The sequence below is a fragment of the Oncorhynchus gorbuscha genome, linkage group LG03 (genome assembly GCF_021184085.1).
Source record: "Oncorhynchus gorbuscha isolate QuinsamMale2020 ecotype Even-year linkage group LG03, OgorEven_v1.0, whole genome shotgun sequence".
Taxonomy (NCBI): Eukaryota; Metazoa; Chordata; class Actinopteri; order Salmoniformes; family Salmonidae; genus Oncorhynchus; species Oncorhynchus gorbuscha.
The window spans coordinates 1,452,942-1,470,676 of NC_060175.1; the positions used below are offsets into that span (position 1 = coordinate 1,452,942).

The window sequence follows — 17,735 nt, forward strand, 5'->3', positions numbered from 1 at the left end:
TGTTGGTCATGTAGTGTAGATAGCAGACTGTCTACATACTGTTGGTCATGTAGTGTAGATAGCAGACTGTCTACATACTGTTGGTCATGTAGTGTAGATAGCAGACTGTCTACATACTGTTGGTCATGTAGTGTAGATAGCAGACTGTCTACTTACTGTTGGTCATGTAGTGTAGATAGCAGACTGTCTACATACTGTTGGTCATGTAGTGTAGATAGCAGACTGTCTACATACTGTTGGTCATGTAGTGTAGATAGCAGACTGTCTACATACCTTAGATAGCAGACTGTCTACATACCTTAGATAGCAGACTGTCTACATACCTTAGATAGCAGACTGTCTACATACCGTTGGTCATGTAGTGTAGATAGCAGACTGTCTACTTACTGTTGGTCATGTAGTGTAGATAGCAGACTGTCTACATACCTTAGATAGCAGACTGTCTACATACTGTTGGTCATGTAGTGTAGATAGCAGACTGTCTACATACATTAGATAGCAGACTGTCTACATACCTTAGATAGCAGACTGTCTACATACTGTTGGTCATGTAGTGTAGATAGCAGACTGTCTACATACTGTTGGTCATGTAGTGTAGATAGCAGACTGTCTACATACTGTTGGTCATGTAGTGTAGATATAGCAGACTGTCTGCATACTGTTGGTCATGTAGTGTAGATAGCAGACTGTCTACATACTGTTGGTCATGTAGTGTAGTTAGCAGACTGTCTGCATACTGTTGGTCATGTAGTGTAGATAGCAGACTGTCTACATACTGTTGGTCATGTAGTGTAGATAGCAGACTGTCTACATACTGTTGGTCATGTAGTGTAGATAGCAGACTGTGTACATACTGTTGGTCATGTAGTGTAGATAGCAGACTGTCTACTTACTGTTGGTCATGTAGTGTAGATAGCAGACTGTCTACATACTGTTGGTCATGTAGTGTAGATAGCAGACTGTCTACATACTGTTGGTCATGTAGTGTAGATAGCAGACTGTCTACATACCTTAGATAGCAGACTGTCTACATACTGTTGGTCATGTAGTGTAGATAGCAGACTGTCTACATACCGTTGGTCATGTAGTGTAGATAGCAGACTGTCTACATACTGTTGGTCATGTAGTGTAGATAGCAGACTGTCTACATACCGTTGGTCATGTAGTGTAGATAGCAGACTGTCTACATACCTTTAGATAGCAGACTGTCTACATACCTTAGATAGCAGACTGTCTACATACCGTTGGTCATGTAGTGTAGATAGCAGACTGTCTACATACCTTTAAATAGCAGACTGTCTACATACCTTTAGATAGCAGACTGTCTACATACCTTAGATAGCAGATTGTCTATATACTGTTGGTCATGTAGTGTAGATAGCAGACTGTCTACATACCTTTGGATAGCAGACTGTCTACATACCTTTAGATAGCAGACTGTCTACATACCTTAGATAGCAGACTGTCTACATACCTTTAGATAGCAGACTGTCTACATACCTTAGATAGCAGACTGTCTACATACTGTTGGTCATGTAGTGTAGATAGCAGACTGTCTACATACCTTTAGATAGCAGACTGTCTACATACCTTAGATAGCAGACTGTCTACATTCCGTTGGTCATTTAGTGTAGATAGCAGACTGTCTACATACCTTTGGTCATGTAGTGTAGATAGCAGACTGTCTACATACCTTTAGATAGCAGACTGTCTACATACCGTTGGTCATATAGTGTAGATAGCAGACTGTCTACATACCTTTAGATAGCAGACTGTCTACATACCGTTGGTCATATAGTATAGATAGCAAACTGTCTACATACCTTTAGATAGCAGACTGTCTACATACCTTAGATAGCAGACTGTCTACATACCGTTGGTCATATAGTATAGATAGCAGACTGTCTACATACCTTTAGATAGCAGACTGTCTACATACTGTTGGTCATGTAGTGTAGATAGCAGAATGTCTACATACCTTTAGATAGCAGACTGTCTACATACCTTTAGATAGCAGACTGTCTACATACTGTTGGTCATGTAGTGTAGATAGCAGACTGTCTACATACTGTTGGTCATGTAGTGTAGATAGCAGACTGTCTACATACCTTAGATAGCAGACTGTCTACATACTGTTGGTCATGTAGTGTAGATAGCAGACTGTCTACATACCTTTAGATAGCAGACTGTCTACATACTGTTGGTCATATAGTACAGATAGCAGACTGTCTACATACATTAGATAGCAGACTGTCTACATACCTTAGATAGCAGACTGTCTACATACCTTAGATAGCAGACTGTCTACATACCTTAGATAGCAGACTGTCTACATACCGTTGGTCATGTAGTGTAGATAGCAGACTGTCTACTTACTGTTGGTCATGTAGTGTAGATAGCAGACTGTCTACATACCTTAGATAGCAGACTGTCTACATACTGTTGGTCATGTAGTGTAGATAGCAGACTGTCTACATACATTAGATAGCAGACTGTCTACATACCTTAGATAGCAGACTGTCTACATACTGTTGGTCATGTAGTGTAGATAGCAGACTGTCTACATACTGTTGGTCATGTAGTGTAGATAGCAGACTGTCTACATACTGTTGGTCATGTAGTGTAGATATAGCAGACTGTCTGCATACTGTTGGTCATGTAGTGTAGATAGCAGACTGTCTACATACTGTTGGTCATGTAGTGTAGTTAGCAGACTGTCTGCATACTGTTGGTCATGTAGTGTAGATAGCAGACTGTCTACATACTGTTGGTCATGTAGTGTAGATAGCAGACTGTCTACATACTGTTGGTCATGTAGTGTAGATAGCAGACTGTCTACATACTGTTGGTCATGTAGTGTAGATAGCAGACTGTCTACTTACTGTTGGTCATGTAGTGTAGATAGCAGACTGTCTACATACCTTTAGATAGCAGACTGTCTACATACCTTAGATAGCAGACTGTCTACATACTGTTGGTCATGTAGTGTAGATAGCAGACTGTCTACATACCTTTAGATAGCAGACTGTCTACATACTGTTGGTCATATAGTATAGATAGCAGACTGTCTACATACATTAGATAGCAGACTGTCTACATACCTTAGATAGCAGACTGTCTACATACCGTTGGTCATGTAGTGTAGATAACAGACTGTCTACATACCTTAGATAGTAGACTGTCTACATACTGTTGGTCATGTAGTATAGATAGCAGACTGTCTACATACCTTTAGATAGCAGACTGTCTACATACCTTAGATAGCAGACTGTCTACATACTGTTGGTCATGTAGTGTAGATAGCAGACTGTCTACATACTGTTGGTCATGTAGTGTAGATAGCAGACTGTCTACATACTGTTGGTCATGTAGTGTAGATAGCAGACTGTCTACATACTGTTGGTCATGTAGTGTAGATAGCAGACTGTCTACATACCTTAGATAGCAGACTGTCTACATACTGTTGGTCATGTAGTGTAGATAGCAGACTGTCTACATACTGTTGGTCATGTAGTGTAGATAGCAGACTGTCTACATACTGTTGGTCATGTAGTGTAGATATAGCAGACTGTCTGCATACTGTTGGTCATGTAGTGTAGATAGCAGACTGTCTACATACTGTTGGTCATGTAGTGTAGTTAGCAGACTGTCTGCATACTGTTGGTCATGTAGTGTAGATAGCAGACTGTCTACATACTGTTGGTCATGTAGTGTAGATAGCAGACTGTCTACATACTGTTGGTCATGTAGTGTAGATAGCAGACTGTCTACATACTGTTGGTCATGTAGTGTAGATAGCAGACTGTCTACATACTGTTGGTCATGTAGTGTAGTTAGCAGACTGTCTACATACTGTTGGTCATGTAGTGTAGATAGCAGACTGTCTACATACTGTTGGTCATGTAGTGTAGTTAGCAGACTGTCTACATACTGTTGGTCATGTAGTGTAGATAGCAGACTGTCTACATACTGTTGGTCATGTAGTGTAGATAGCAGACTGTCTACATACTGTTGGTCATGTAGTGTAGATAGCAGACTGTCTACATACTGTTGGTCATGTAGTGTAGATAGCAGACTGTCTACATACTGTTGGTCATGTAGTGTAGATAGCAGACTGTCTACATACCGTTGGTCATGTAGTGTAGATAGCAGACTGTCTACATACTGTTGGTCATGTAGTGTAGATAGCAGACTGTCTACATACTGTTGGTCATGTAGTGTAGATAGCAGACTGTCTACATACTGTTGGTCATGTAGTGTAGATAGCAGACTGTCTACATACTGTTGGTCATGTAGTGTAGATAGAAGACTGTCTACATACTGTTAGTCATGTAATGTAGATAGCAGACTGTCTACATACCTTAGATAGCAGACTGTCTACATACCTTAGATAGCAGACTGTCTACATACTGTTGGTCATGTAGTGTAGATAGCAGACTGTCTACATACTTGGTCATGTAGTGTAGATAGCAGACTGTCTACATACTGTTGGTCATGTAGTGTAGATAGCAGACTGTCTACATACATTAGATAGCAGACTGTCTACATACCTTAGATAGCAGACTGTCTACATACTGTTGGTCATGTAGTGTAGATAGCAGACTGTCTACATACTGTTGGTCATGTAGTGTAGATAGCAGACTGTCTACATACTGTTGGTCATGTAGTGTAGATAGCAGACTGTCTACATACTGTTGGTCATGTAGTGTAGATAGCAGACTGTCTACATACTGTTGGTCATGTAGTGTAGATAGCATACTGTCTACATACTGTTGGTCATGTAGTGTAGATAGCAGACTGTCTACATACTGTTGGTCATGTAGTGTAGATAGCAGACTGTCTACATACTGTTGGTCATGTAGTGTAGATAGCAGACTGTCTACATACCGTTGGTCATGTAGTGTAGATAGCAGACTGTCTACATACTGTTGGTCATGTAGTGTAGATAGCAGACTGTCTACATGGCTTTAAAGTAATACATGCTACATTCATTCACTTTGTCATGCAAACTCTGCAACAGGAACATGATCATTATAAACTTTGAATGCAGTTTATTATATGAATTCTTCAAATCGAAATGTTGTATCCAAAATGTAATAATTTGGAAGCACGTGTCAATCTTCTTTTATACAAATGCGGTCAGTCACGGCTCCAGAGGATCCTAGCGAGTATCGGTGACTTTGTTTCGGAGGCAGCAGCAGTGTGTCTCAGTGCTGGAGTCAGCGAGCTGCTGCTGGTGCGTGTGTTAGCAGCACGCCCTGATAGATATCAGACATAGATACCATCGGCCCTGCAGGCGAGGACTAGGATCTGTTAGATATCTCTTTCTCTTAAGGTACCGGAGACAGGCTGACCAATGCGACCGAAACAACTCCACATATACCCCAGGATATTTCCGACTCGTTTGCAGAGGAACTTTCATTTGTCCCCCGGAGTGTTTTCTTTCTGTCGCCAATAAGTTTACCTGGAATTCCCGCCTGTCTGCCTGCCTGCCTGCCGGTCCGGGCTGGGTGCAGACAGAAGAGAACACGGTCTGATTGTAGCGGTCATATCAAACCAACTGGCTGGTGATCATGAGCATGAAAACGCGCGGCTGGATTTTCCACATGTTTCTCTGCTTGGGAATAGTGTATTTGAAAATAGGGTGAGTAGCACATTGTGCATGTTGAGACCTGATAGCGTGGAATTAGGGATGAGAGTTGGGGAATGTTGTCAGTGGATAGCTATGAACACAGATCATATGAGACATGTGGGTAGGGAATAATACCTTCATAATGTATTGTTAACGAAATAATATTAGGTAGACTAGTTTGTTTAATTCATTGTTCCATTAATTGTGATACCTGCGTAAATGAGCTATTAGCCCTAATAGACATGTATTAGCCTACTGTCCTGCACAGTGGGATTTATATGATAGTTTAAATCGAGTTTTAACATCAAACAGAGAATTAAACATGACCAAGAATATCTCGGATTGAAAATATTGTGCGGGTCGCTACAGTATGTTGAATGGTTTTGTATTGTAATGTATTTATGATTTATAGTCCCTGTAAAATGTGAATATACTTTGCATGATTATCACTCAACACTATGTCCAAATATTTTGAAACCATGTTGATGACAAGTATCCAACGCATTTTTCATTTTTTGCCATAATTTAATGTAACTAATACAATTCACAGGTTTTTTCGTCCGTGGTGGCATTAGGCGCGGGTATCATCTGTAACAAGATCCCGGGTTTAGCTCCACGACAGCGGACGATCTGTCAGAGCCGACCCGATGCCATCATAGTGATCGGAGAAGGAGCTCAGATGGGCATCAATGAGTGCCAGTTTCAGTTTAAAAACGGACGGTGGAACTGTTCTGCCCTGGGAGAGAGGACCGTATTTGGAAAAGAGCTGAACGTGGGTATGTAACGATCATTTCAGTTTCACCTCTTACAGTGATTACATCGATATTAGTAGGATACACCTGCCAAATTGACAGCACTCCGTTCCCAATGTATTTGCCAAGTGCTCAGAAATGTTCTTCCTTTTTGGAATGTTATAACACGTGTATCACCCCTCTCACTTTAGTTCAGTTTGTCCATGACCATCATATGGCATCAGTCCAATGAATAAGTTGTTTACACTCATCATGTCTGGTGTCCTATATTATGGACATCAGATAGCTGAGCAGTGACAGACTTTAATCATGTCTGGTGTCCTATATTTGTGGTCATCATACTTGAATTAATTCAAACATTTCTAGAACACAGAGGTATGAGATGCTTCAAAAACTCAGGCAGCTTAAAGAGGCGATTAGTTTCACTTCAAAGCTGAGGGGTGGGCTAGGCGAGGTGCGTGGCATGGTTTCCGGGTGGGTAGAAGGATGCTGGGGGGTGGATGGGGAATAAGGGGAAATGGGTGGATGGGTGGATGGGGAATAAGGGGAAATGGGTGGATGGGGAATAAGGGGAAATGGGTGGATGGGGAATAAGGGGAAATGGGTGGATGGGGAATAAGGGGAAATGGTTATCGTTGTATGCATTTCTTTGATTGATTGATTTTTTTTGTACCTGTAGTCCCCCACAAAACAAAATAATAACTTAATCACAATAACAAGCTAATGGATGATGGGGCTGGAGATACTGTATGTGACCACTTCTCAGATTCATAGACTGTATGTAACCACTCTCTGATTCATAGACTGTATGTAACCACTCTCAGATTCATAGACTGGTAGACTGTATGTAACCACTCTCAGATTCATAGACTGTATGTAACCACTCTCAGATTCATAGACTGGTAGACTGTATGTAACCACTCTCAGATTCATAGACTGTATGTAACCACTCTGATTCATAGACTGTATGTAACCACTCTCAGATTCATAGACTGGTAGACTGTATGTAACCACTCTCAGATTCATAGACTGAATGTAACCACTCTGATTCATAGACTGTATGTAACCACTCTCAGATTCATAGACTGGTAGACTGTATGTAACCACTCTCAGATTCATAGACTGTATGTAACCACTCTGATTCATAGACTGTATGTAATCACTCTCAGATTCATAGACTGGTAGACTGAATGTAACCACTCTCAGATTCATAGACTGGTAGACTGTATGTAACCACTCTGATTCATATACTGTATGTAACCACTCTCAGATTCATAGACTGGTAGACTGTATGTAACCACTCTCAGATTCATAGACTGGTAGACTGTATGTAACCACTCTCAGATTCATAGACTGGTAGACTGTATGTAACCACTCTGATTCATAGACTGTATGTAACCACTCTGATTCATAGACTGAATGTAACCACTCTCAGATTCATAGACTGGTAGACTGAATGTAACCACTCTCAGATTCATAGACTGGTAGACTGTATGTAACCACTCTGATTCATAGACTGTATTTAACCACTCTGATTCATAATATATAATAATAATATATGCCATTTAGCAGACGCTTTTATCCAAAGCGACTTACAGTCATGTGTGCATACATTCTACGTATGGGTGGTCCCGGGAATCGAACCCACTACCCTGGCGTTACAAGCGCCATGCTCTACCAACTGAGCTACAGAAGGACCACAGTCATAGACTGTATGTAACCACTCTCAGATTCATAGACTGGTAGACTGAATGTAACCACTCTCAGATTCATAGACTGAATGTGACCACTCTCAGATTCATAGACTGTATGTAACCACTCTCAGATTCATAGACTGGTAGACTGTATGTAACCACTCTCAGATTCATAGACTGGTAGACTGAATGTAACCACTCTCAGATTCATAGACTGGTAGACTGAATGTAACCACTCTCAGATTCATAGACTGGTAGACTGAATGTAACCACTCTCTGATTCATAGACTGGTGACCACTCTCAGATTCATAGACTGGTAGACTGTATGTAACCACTCTCAGATTCATAGACTGGTAGGTAGAACCACTCTCTGATTCATAGACTGTATGTGACCACTCTCTGATTCATAGACTGGTAGACTGTATGTAACCACTCTCTGATTCATAGACTGTATGTGACCACTCTCAGATTCATAGACTGGTAGACTGTATGTAACCACTCTCAGATTCATAGACTGTATGTAACCACTCTGATTCATAGACTGTATGTAACCACTCTCAGATTCATAGACTGGTAGACTGTATGTAACCACTCTCAGATTCATAGACTGGTAGACTGAATGTAACCACTCTGATTCATAGACTGTATGTGACCACTCTGATTCATAGACTGTATGTGACCACTCTGATTCATAGACTGAATGTAACCACTCTGATTCATAGACTGTATGTGACCACTCTGATTCATAGACTGAATGTAACCACTCTGATTCATAGACTGTATGTGACCACTCTGATTCATAGACTGAATGTAACCACTCTGATTCATAGACTGTATGTAACCACTCTCTGATTCATAGACTGAATGTGACCACTCTGATTCGTAGACAGACTCACCATCAATGATACACAATCATAGTTTGAACCATGCTTTGAAGCTCTACTGTGTGTGTTTATATTTACTTTGTTTACAAACGTTATAAGTCCACAAATGGATGTTGTAACTGCAGATTTCCCCTTTGATTGGGCTGTTTATGGATTTTTACACAAATAGCCATAAATATACTATAATTTAAAATCAAATGTAGGCTATTCCTTCTATAGTATGATCTTGTTATATGGACTAATGGTTGGATTAATATATAAGTAATGTGTTCAAGTTAAATCGTTTTCAGACTAATGTTTTAAAATGGTGCAAGTCTGTGGTAAATGTGCATAAGTCTTAGTTACAAAACTCAAAACAGATCACGGACAATACAGCTACAAATCTCTAAGCACATTTTGGTTTTACTACAACACACAACATCATACAGTCACTTTTTCACTCAACTTAAACAGTGTTTTTGTAATACACATTGCAATGCATATTCATATAGAGCATTTGCTTTTCACAATACAATGTCCAAATGACTGACTGTCTTCTCATTTGTTAAAATACATCTTGAACTGGTTTGTCTAAAGCAGATTTTAAAGCCCGGATCCGCTGTTGTTTTTCCCAACAGATGGAGCCCCACTGCTTGTGTTGTGAGAGAGAAAAAATATAGAGTTTGAAGGAAAACATGGGGGCTTTTGCCTAGCCATATCTGCTGGGCTGGCCTAGCCATATCTGCTGGGTTGGCCTAGCCATATCTAATGGGCTTGTCTGGCCATATCTGCTGGGCTGGCCTGGCCATATCTAATGGGCTTGTCTGGTCATATCTGCTGGGTTGGTCTAGCCATATCTGCTGGCCTAGCCATATCTGCTGGGCTGGCCTGGCCATATCTGCTGGGTTGGCCTAGCCATATCTGCTGGGCTGGCCTGGCCATATCTGCTGGGCTGGCCTAGCCATATCTAATGGGCTTGTCTGGCCATATCTGCTGGGCTGGCCTGGCCATATCTGCTGGGTTGGCCTAGCCATATCTAATGGGCTTGTCTGGCCATATCTGCTGGGCTGGCCTGGCCATATCTGCTGGGCTGGCCTAGCCATATCTAATGGGCTTGTCTGGCCATATCTGCTGGGCTGGCCTGGCCATATCTGCTGGGTTGGCCTAGCCATATCTGCTGGGCTGGCCTAGCTATATCTGCTGGGCTGGCCTGGCCATATCTGCTGGGTTGGCCTAGCCATATCTGCTGGGTTGGCCTAGTTATATCTGCTGGGCTGGCCTAGCCATATCTGCTGGGTTGGCCTAGCCATATCTGCTGGGCTGGCCTAGCCATATCTGCTGGGCTGGCCTAGCCATATCTGCTGGGCTGGCCTAGCCATATCTGCTGGGCTGGCCTGGCCATATCTGCTGGGCTGGCCTAGCCATATCTGCTGGGCTGGCCTGGCCATATCTGCTGGGCTGGCTTGGCCATATCTGCTGGGCTGGCCTGGCCATATCTGCTGGGTTGGCCTAGCCATATCTGCTGGGCTGGCCTGGCCATATCTGCTGGGTTGGCCTGGCCATATCTGCTGGGCTGGCCTGGCCATATCTGCTGGGCTGGCCTGGCCATATCTGCTGGGCTGGCCTAGCTATATGTGCTGAGCTGGCCTTGGGGAAAGGTGTGTCTTTGCGTAAATGCAATCCACTTAAAGGACCTTCATTGTGCCTCGCTCTGGGAGCCAGTGGAGTGAGAGGAAGCCTCTCTAGCTTGTTACTGCTGCCGCCAGACTGAAACACAGCGTACACATACTGACAAGTGACAAAGTCACAAATAAATGGCCAACGTTCTCCTGTTCAAGTCAGTGTTGATATTGTTGCCTTTATAATCAAATTAATCAGCTAGCTAGGTAGCCTAGTGGTTAGAGCGTTGGGCCAGTAACCCAAAAGGTTGCTGGATTGATTTCCCGAGCTGACTAGGTAAAAATCTGTTGTTCTGCCCCTAACCCACTGTTCCCCCGGGCACCGAAGACGTGCATGTCGCTTAAGGCAGCCCCCTGCACCACTCAGAGGTGTTGAGTTAAATGTGGAAGACACATTTCAGTTGAATACATTCAGTTGGACAACTGACTAGTTATCCCCCTTAGCTACTTGCTAGATAGCAAGCATGTTTGATGAGTATGCAGGCCATGGAAGAACTGGGATTTTTTTTTACTAACAGCAATTGTGTACAGATCCTTGCGACATTATCGTGCTGAAACATGAGGTGATGGCGGCGGATGAATGGCACGACTCGTGGCCTGGAAACACCACCCCATACACGTGGCCTGGAAACACGATGTCATACACGTGGCCTGGAAACACGATGTCATACACGTGGTCTGGAAACACAACCCCATACACGTGGTCTGGAAACACGACCCCATACACGTGGTCTGGAAACACGACCCCATACACGTGATCTGGAAACACGACCCCATACACGTGGTGTGGAAACACGACCCCATACACGTGGTCTGGAAACACGACGCCATACACGTGGTCTGGAAACACGACCCCATACACGTGGTCTGGAAACACGACCCCATACACGTGGTCTGGAAACACGACCCCATACACGTGATCTGGAAACACGACCCCATACACGTGGAAACACGACCCCATACACGTGGTCTGGAAACACGACCCCATACACGTGGTCTGGAAACACGACCCCATACACGTGGTCTGGAAACACGACCCCATACACGTGGTCTGGAAACACCACCCCATACACGTGGTCTGGAAACACGACCCCATACACGTGGTCTGGAAACACGACCCCATACACGTGGTCTGGAAACACGACCCCATACACGTGGTCTGGAAACACGACCCCATACACGTGGAAACACGACCCCATACACATGGTCTGGAAACACGACCCCATACACGTGGTCTGGAAACCCCACGTGGTCTGGAAACACCCCCATACACGTGGTCTGGAAACACGACCCCATACACGTGGAAACACGACCCCATACACATGGTCTGGAAACACGACCCCATACACGTGGAAACACGACCCCATACACGTGGTCTGGAAACACGACTCCATACACGTGGTCTGGAAACACGACCCCATACACGTGGTCTGGAAACACGACCCCATACACGTGGTCTGGAAACACGACCCCATACACATGGAAACACGACCCCATACACGTGGTCTGGAAACACGACCCCATACACGTGGTCTGGAAACACGACCCCATACACGTGGAAACACGACCCCATACACGTGGTCTGGAAACACGTCCCCATACACGTGGTGAAACACGACCCCATACACGTGGTCTGGAAACACGATGTCATACACGTGGTCTGGAAACACGACCCCATACACGTGGTCTGGAAACACGACCCCATACACGTGGTGTGGAAACACGACCCCATACACGTGGTCTGGAAACACGACCCCATACACGTGGTCTGGAAACACGACCCCATACACGGGGTCTGGAAACACGACCCCATACACGTGGAAACACGACCCCATACACGTGGTCTGGAAACACGACCCCATACACGTGGTCTGGAAACACGACCCCATACACGTGGTCTGGAAACACGACCCCATACACGTGGTCTGGAAACACGACCCCATACACGTGGTCTGGAAACACGACCCCATACACGTGGTCTGGAAACACGAAACACGTGGTCTGGACCCCCCATACACGTGGTCTGGAAACACGACCCCATACACGTGGTCTGGAAACACGACCCCATACACGTGGTCTGGAAACACGACCCCATACACGTGGTCTGGAAACACGACCCCATACACATGGAAACACGACCCCATACACGTGGTCTGGAAACACGACCCCATACACGTGGTCTGGAAACACGACCCCATACACGTGGAAACACGACCCCATACACGTGGTCTGGAAACACGACCCCATACACGTGGTCTGGAAACACGACCCCATACACGTGGTCTGGAAACACGACCCCATACACGTGGTCTGGAAACACGACCCCATACACGTGGTCTGGAAACGTGGTCTGGAAACACACGACCCCATACACGTGGTCTGGAAACACGACCCCATACACGTGGTCTGGAAACACGACCCCATACACGTGGTCTGGAAACACGACCCCATACACGTGGTCTGGAAACACGACCCCATACACGTGGTCTGGAAACACGACCCCATACACGTGGAAACACGACCCCATACACGTGGTCTGGAAACACGACCCCATACACGTGGTCTGGAAACTGGAAACACGACCCCATACACGTGGTCTGGAAACACGACCCCATACACGTGGTCTGGAAACACGACCCCATACACGTGGTCTGGAAACACGACCCCATCTGGACACGTGGTCTGGAAACACGACCCCATACACGTGGTCTGGAAACACGACCCCATACACGTGGTCTGGAAACACGACCCCATACACGTGGTCTGGAAACACGACCCCATACACGTGGTCTGGAAACACGACCCCATACACGTGGCCTGGAAACACGACCCCATACACGTGGTCTGGAAACACGACCCCATACACGTGGCCTGGAAACACGACCCCATACACGTGGTCTGGAAACACGACCCCATACACGTGGTCTGGAAACACGACCCCATACACGTGGTCTGGAAACACGACCCCATACACGTGGTCTGGAAACACGACCCCATACACGTGGTCTGGAAACACGACCCCATACACGTGGTCTGGAAACACGACCCCATACACGTGGTCTGGAAACACGACCCCATACACGTGGTCTGGAAACACGACCCCATACACGTGGTCTGGAAACACGACCCCATACACGTGGTCTGGAAACACGACCCCATACACGTGGTCTGGAAACACGACCCCATCTGGTCTGGAAACACGACCCCATACACGTGGTCTGGAAACACGACCCCATACACGTGGCCTGGAAACACGACCCCATACACGTGGTCTGGAAACACGACCCCATACACGTGGTCTGGAAACACGACCCCATACACGTGGTCCCACGACCCCATACACGTGGTCTGGAAACACGACCCCATACACGTGGTCTGGAAACACGACCCCATACACGTGGCCTGGAAACACGACCCCATACACGTGGCCTGGAAACACGACCCCATACACGTGGCCTGGAAACACGACCCCATACACGTGGTCTGGAAACACGACCCCATACACGTGGTCTGGAAACACGACCCCATACACGTGGCCTGGAAACACGATCCCATACACGTGGTCTGGAAACACGACCCCATACACGTGGTCTGGAAACACGACCCCATACACGTGGTCTGGAAACACGACCCCATACACGTGGTCTGGAAACACGACCCCATACACGTGGTCTAGAAACACGACCCCATACACGTGGTGTGGAAACACGACCCCATACACGTGGTCTGGAAACACGACCCCATACACGTGGTCTGGAAACACGACCCCATACACGTGGTCTGGAAACACGACCCCATACATGTGGTCTGCCGTTGCTCTCTAAATCGCCAATGGAGGTGGTTTATGGTAGTTTAAGATCTAAAGTGAACTTGATACACTGAGTGTACAAAACATTAGGAACAGATTCCTAATATTGAGTTGCACCCCCTTTTGCCCTCAGAACAGCATCAATTTGCCGATGTCATGGACTCTACAACGTGTCAAAGCGTTCCACAGGGAGGCTGGCCCATGTTGACACCAACCCTACCTATTGGCTCGTAGTGGAGCTCTACCTCAAATAGCTAATTTCATCTCAACCCACAGATGCTTTGTTGGATTGAGGTCTGGTGGGCAGGCCACTGCTGTAAGCAGATTCCACAACAACAACATTATCCTGCTGAAAAAAATCTATTTGCAGATGTATACACTGTTGCCATGAAGGCATCTGATTGGAAATAATGTTCAGATATCCAATCAAACGTTGTTTCACTTTTATCAAGGGGCCCAATGTGTGCCCTGAAAACACAACACCAGCACCAGCCTGAAATGTTGACACGATGAATAGTGATGCATGTACTCATGGTTTTCTCCCTCGTCCTCCCATCAGCGTGAAACTACAGGAACCGGGATTCATCAAACCAGGCAGTGTTTTTCCAATTCTCCTGTGTCCAGTGTTTTTGTTCAATAGCCCACTGCAATAGCAGTTTCTTGTTTGGTTGTCAGCTGCCATATCCCATTCGTGTCAAGGTACGACGAGTTGTGTATTATGGTATGGGTCTTTGGGAACCAATGTTGTACTGGACTGTCAGTTGACTTACTGAGCCTGATGGTCTGCCTCCTTTGTCCTCTTTAATCAATGACCCATTTTCCACCACTGGCCTGCTGTTGGCTGGATGTCCTTTGGGTGGTGGACCATTCTTGATACACACTGGAAACTGTTAACTAAAAGTTAACTAGATCTATCTAGCTGTTTAGGATCTAAAGTTAACTAGATCTATCTAGCTGTTTAGGATCTAAAGTTAACTCGATCTATCTAGCTGTTTAGGATGTAAAGTTAACTAGATCTATCTAGCTGTTTAGGATCTAAAGTTAACTAGATCTATCTATCTGTTTAGGATCTAAAGTTAACTAGATCTATCTATCTGTTAATATGAAGTGTTCCTGAGGAGAGACAGGCCTCACTTCACTCCACATGATATGTAAAACATTTCAATTGATTGCCCTGTCAGTTATTCAGTGTGCAATGTGCTGCATACCTGCAGCTATCGGTCCAGAACTGTGAAACGCTGGCAGATAGAACATACATAATCCACAGATGTAGACACAGGAACATGGTGTTCATTTCCTACAATTACATTTTCGGACAAAGAGTACTTCCTCTGACCTGGAGGTGCTAAGACATGATTGGTCCAGATTAACCAGAGTAAACTCGTGAACCATTTTCACTGACTCTGCTCTGGGTAACAAATGTTAGGATGTTATACACACTAAAACACATAACATAAAACGATATAGTTTCAAATATGATTTATTTGGCTTGTAAGCAAAGGGGAACCATTTTTAGTGCTGCTGTATATAGAAACTTGTTTTGATGGTTCTATAAAGACTGTTCTATATCGCACCAAAGAAGGGTTCTGCTGTGATTGAAACACTTTTTTTGGGGCTATATAAAATCAAATTTTATTTGTCACATACACATGGTTCGCAGATGTTAATGTGAGTGTAGCGAAATGCTTGTGCTTCTAGTTCCGACTGTGCAGTAACATAAGTAATCTAACAATTTCACAACAACTACCTTATACACACAAGTGTAAAGGAATGAATAAAAATATCCAAATGAAAAATATATGGATGAGCGATGGCCGAACGGCATAGGCAAGAGGCAGTAGATGGTATAGAGTACAGTATATACATATGAGATGAGTAATGTAGGGTATGTAAACATTATATAAAAGTTGCATTGTTTAAAGTGACTAGTGATACATTTATTACATCCAATTTTTAATTATTAAAGTGGCTAGAGATTTGAGTCAGTATGTTGGCAGCAGCCACTCGATGTTAGTGATGGCTGTTTAACGGTCTGATGGCCTTGAGATAGAAGCTATTTTAGGCAGGGTAGCCTAGTGGTTAGAGCGTTGGACTAGTAACTGAAAGGTTGCAAGTTCAAATCCCCGAGCTGACAAGATACAAATCTGTCATTCTGCCCCTGAAAAAGTATCTCGGTCCCAGGTTTGATGCACACTGACCTCGCCTTCTGGATGATAGCAGGGTGAACAGGCAGTGGCTCGGGTGGTTGTTGTCCGTGATGATCTTTTTGGCCTTCCTGTGACATCGGGTGGTGTAGGTGTCCTGGAGGGCAGGTAGTTTGCCCCCGGTGATGCGTTGTGCAGACCTCACTACCCTCTGGAGAGCCTTACGGTTGTGGGCGGAGCAGTTGCCGTACCAGGCGGTAATACAGCCCGACAGGATACTCTCGATCGTGCATCTGTAAAAGTTTGAGCTTTTTTGGTGACAAGCCAAATTTCTTCAGCCTCCTGAGGTTGTGATGTGTACGCCGAGGAACTTAAAACTTACTACCCTCTCCACTACTGTCCCATCAATGTGGATAGGGGGGTGTTCCCTCTGCTGTTTCCTGAAGTCCACAATCATCTCCTTAGTTTTGTTGACGTTGAGTGTGAGGTTATTTTCCTGACACCACACTCCGAGGGCCCTCACCTCCTCGCTGTAGGCCGTCTCGTCATTGTTGGTAATCAATCCTACCACTGTTGTGTCGTCCGCAAACTTGATGATTGAGTTGGAGGCTTGCATGGCCATGCAGTCATGGGTGAACAGGGAGTACAGGAGAGGGCTGAGAACGCACCCTTGTGGGGCCCCAGTGTTGAGGATCAGCGGGGTGGAGATATTGTTTCCTACCCTCACCACCTGGGGGCGGCCCGTCAGGAAGTCCAGGACACAGTTTCACAGGGCGGGATCGAGACCTAGGGTCTTGAGCTTGGAGGGTACTATGTTGTTAAATGCTGAGCTGTAGTCGATGAACAGCATTCTCACATAGGTATTCCTCTTGTCCAGATGGGTTAGGGCAGTGTGCAGTGTGATTGCAATTGCGTCGTCTGTGGACCTATTGGGTCGGAAAGCAAATTGGAGTGGGTCTAGGGTGTCAGGTAGTGTTATATGGTCCTTGACTAGAGGTTAATCTTGGAACCACCCATCCCGGATCCGGGATAATTGTCATCAACTACGCTAAATAGCATAGCGCAACGGTCAAATAATCTTACTAGAAAATATTCATATTCATGAAATCACAAGTAAAATATAGTTAAACACAGCTTAGCCTTTTGTTAATCACCCTCAGAT

The 17,735-nt window shown here is 44.9% G+C and overlaps 1 pseudogene; it reads left to right on the forward strand.

Moving 5' to 3' along the window:
* The first annotated feature begins 5,231 nt into the window (after nt 1-5,231).
* The window catches only part of LOC124018278, a 59,654-nt pseudogene continuing 47,150 nt past the window's right edge, over nt 5,232-17,735 (forward strand).